The sequence below is a fragment of the Pinus tabuliformis genome, chromosome 9 (genome assembly GCF_031772625.1).
Source record: "Pinus tabuliformis cultivar Carrire ecotype Pingquan chromosome 9, CPIR1, whole genome shotgun sequence".
NCBI classification, from domain to species: domain Eukaryota; kingdom Viridiplantae; phylum Streptophyta; class Pinopsida; order Pinales; family Pinaceae; genus Pinus; species Pinus tabuliformis.
In genome coordinates, this window is record NC_142307.1 from 1,805,655,377 (window position 1) to 1,805,659,733 (window position 4,357).

The window sequence follows — 4,357 nt, forward strand, 5'->3', positions numbered from 1 at the left end:
AATCAAATGACTCAGCATATCTTAACTGTGCCAAAGCTCCAGGAGGTTTCAAATGTGCTCGAATGGAATTATATACTTTATTAAACCTCTTAGAAAAATTTTGAACAGTGTCATCTGGAGCTCTTCTTAGACTATTATATTCAGTGAGGGCTTGAACAAGACTAGTTCTATTTCCCCATTTCCTCATAAAACTATCTTCAAACTCAGCCCAACTATGAATGCTACCAGCTCCAAGGGCTTTAAACCATTTTCGGACTTCCCCAATGAAAGTTTGAGCAAACAGTCTTAATTTTACATCTTCATCCTCCACTTCTTCCCTATCAACAAAATCATTGAATCTATCCACATGTTCTTCAGCTGTAATGTCTTCATCTCCTCCCCATGTTGGAATTCTAGCAGCATATTTACTAGGGAGATCATGCAAAACAGCAGGGAGAGCTAGAGGAGCATACCTAGCAGGTACAACCATAATGAATGGAGGAACAGTAACAACAGGTATTGTATGACCAGAGGGACCAGAACTAGTATGAGATGTTGTCTGAGGACTATTTGGACTAGCAGAGGCAGAAGATAAAGTATGAGTACGGAAAGGGCTATTGGGACTTTGTAAACCACTGACAAAAGAACTCCAATTTGGGAGAGGTAAACCAGTTTTAGATTTAAGCAAAACTTCAAAAGGGTCAAGCTCCTTGAGCTGTTTCAAGTCCTCCTCCTCTAATAACAATTCAGAAGTAACAATTTCCCAAAACTCTTCCTTATCTTTTTGTGACACTAAAGATGAAGTATCAATACCTCTCTTTTGTAAATCCAAAATGATACCAATAAGTTCTTCTTCGTTTTTAGACATCAACAAGACTTCTTGAATTTTATCATCAACAATTTTATCTTCAGGACTTCTAGAAAACTCAGGAAACAAAGACTTTGAAATATTTGAAGTACCTGGTATATCAGAAAATCTTTGTCTACTCCTTGAGATGATATTAGGATTATCCACAGGACTAGGTGGGTTTGGGTCAGGATTACTCCTTGTATATCTTCCTCTCGAAGCCACCTTTTAAACTTTAAGAATTAATGGAGTCACCAAGGTAGAATGCAGCCTCGAAAACCTTTTTGAGCTCCTCCTACCTTCAGAAGTTCATTCTTAAAATTTCGGGAATGAGTAATCTTCAGGCTCCCGGCAGACGCACCAAAATGTTATCACAAAATCAAGCACTGAAGGGCTGCTGATCAGGTAGACTCTGTGTAACTGTTTCAGACCAATCTTTTGACTAAGGATTAGCCTCCCTAGCTTGAGAGGTCTCTCTCAAAAGGTTATTGATTTTGAATATTGATAAGATGGCTAACTCTTGTAAGGTGAATTTAACAAACATGCTGGCTGGACAGACATTACAAAGACTTCCATTGGGCTTATGGAGTTAATCATCCTTCAGTAAACTATAACACTACTCATTCATACAAGTCAGGGCATGTAATGTTTAAATACTCAAAACACATCTCATAGAAACCTCAGCTTACAAATACACACAGGAAATCAGAGCAGCAAAGTTAATTCTGAGTGATTGTGTATCTATACAACTGTAAAAACATAAAGGATAAAACAAAACCACATATCTTGAGCATTTGAAACACTGTATGAATCCTGAGAAGAAAAGCAGTCACTTGTATTACTGAAATGAGTTTGTACACAAGCCAAAATAACACTTTGTTTTTTCAAAATATCCAACCCTCATTACATAAAAGTTTCATCTATATATAGAAACATAACTTTAACTACTTTGAACTTCCTCCTCCAGCATGAGGGGAGCTCGATGACTGCCACTAATTACCCCTATCCACTATTGAACTAACTCATTAAATACAATAAGTGCTAAACTGAAATTTTAAAGAGTCCTAATTTAACTATAACTCTAATTCTATCCTCCTCGTAGAATGATTCTTTCTTGATCTTTGACACCTGTCTCCTTTTAGTTTGGCTGAGATGGATGAGAAAAGGATTCAATGTCCCATACTAGCTTTGGATGCTGAATGCTTTGATGGTTCAGAGATGTTAGGAGAAAACCCCTGTTTTTCCGGTTCCAGTCTTCCACCACTTATTCGAAAATGCAGCAGCATGTCTCCAGCTCTTTAATATCCCAAAAATGTAGAGCACCACCATGTTTCCAGATGTGTTGGAGGCTTCGTTGATGGACAGGTGTGCCAGCCAAGTCTCCTCGTATGCAACTCCTTCCAAACCCTAATGACCGGTAATAAAGTGCCTTTACAAGCAAAACTTTAACTTGAACCAAAACATTACACTTTTACAAAGGTACACCTGTCATCATTTGAATGGCTATGCTATCTTCATTTGGTCTCCTAAATGTCCCTCAGATGTTTCCTTTGAAAATTTCTGATTATCCCATCGAACTGTTTGCCTGTATTAAAAACAACACCTACAGTAGTTTCGCAGTTTCGTAGCGCGCTACGAAACTGCGAAACTATTTAAACAGTTTATCTTTTCCTTGAGATTTTCATTGCTCGGACCTTTAAATTTTTAAACCTTCTTTACATGTGGCAGAGATCTATATGTCCTCAAAATAATGAAACTAAGCAAAATTTTACAAAACTTAGAACAACACCTTTCTCAACATCAGTTAGCAGCTATTTGACCTAGCTGTGCCTTTAAGTCTGCAACCTCTTTCCTTAAAGCTTTGTTTTCAGCTCTTAAATGCATGTTTATTTTTCTAATGGATTTGGCCTGTTTGAGAGCTGGAACAGTCCATGTGTAAACATCAGCTACTGAATCCACCTGGCTTACTAGGTTTTTACTTCCTCTCAAAACAACTTTTCGATAATTTGCATACCTGACTGCAGACTCCCTAATGGCACTCCCCACCTTGGCAATTTCATTTTTTTCTGCCTCCAACTGGTTCTTTATAGCTATACTGTTGCCTCCTTGGGAAATAATGACTGTTCTATTCTTGTCTTTTTGCTTAATTTTCTCTGCCTCTTATGTTCTGGACAATTCCTCTGCTACCTCTGTTCTGGGCAATTTTTCAACTTCCTCTGCTCTAGGCAGTTTCTCAGCTTCCCTTACTTGTTTTCTTGTAATAGGTCTTCTTGGTTTGAAGATAAATTCATCACCGGATTCATCAAACCTCAGTCTTTTTGAAGCTTTAGTTTTCTTAGTGCTTTCTAGTGATGAGTGAGTCAAATCAATGTGCATTGGTTCAATATGCACCGGTTCAACCTGCTCAAACTCAATGGCCTCAAGCAAATCACTCAAGCTGGCCTTAGATATCGGGCTTTCCTCAACAGCCAATGCTTTTCCTTTTTCTTTGCTTATTTGACTCCTTGTCCTAACTCTTGACACTGTTTCAGATCCACTTGGTCCAGGTACAACTTTCTTGTGCTCAGCTTCTTCTTTTGATGATGGTTGAGGTTGCTCTTTAATGATCAGTGGCTTCACTGATTTTCTCAACTGTGACTTGGCCTTCTTTTTATATTTTGCCTCCTTTCGAAGCTCAGCTATTATGGGTTATTCAACTGATTTTTCTTTTTCTCTAACCGGCTGTGGAGTAAGACCTGTTTTACTCTCGAAATCAGCCATGAAGATGAAGGAGTTCCAATCCTTACCTATTTTCTAAAGACCATCCAAAACCAATAATTTAACCAAACCATGGTGAAATAACGATGCTTCATAGTCATCCTTCCTTAATTGCACTTTGTCACACATTTTGCTTAGACTGCGAAACAAGTAAAAGGGAATATCTATGGATGCTTTGCCAGTAAAATGTAACAACAACTTGAAGTTATAGGAGTAGACCTTATTGTATCTTCCCTCACAGGTTAAGTACTTCTGAATACAGGTGAGAAGAAGGGCATAGTGCTCCTTTACATAGTTTCTAGGCACTGCTTTTGTTAGGTCTTCATTCACATATGCCTCTTTTAAAAACTCTTTGCAGGGGTTCATATCAAATTTAAAGTTCTTAAACCATTCTTGCCCCCCTCTTGGAATCTCAGTAACAGCAGCAATTGCCTCCGGAGACACTTGAACTTCTAACATAGCTATTTTAGAATTCAAACCCGTGAAGTTCAAAGCAAAATCCTTTGTTACCTGAGCATGGCCACCCTGCAGCTTCTTACAGAAATTCCAACAGCCGGCATCCTTGAAAGCTTTCTTCACGCCTTCATCTCTTAATGCAAGGTCCAAACCTTCAGGCTCTGTTCTCTGACATTTTCCAGACCTATGCTCTTTCCTCTCCATTTCGCTTTTGAAATTTTCACACAGAGAATGGCCAACAGCTTCAACTCAAATGGTAATTCAATTCCTTTTGACGCGGGCTCGCTTGTAATCAGGCTCAGTTGAAAAACTCGGGCT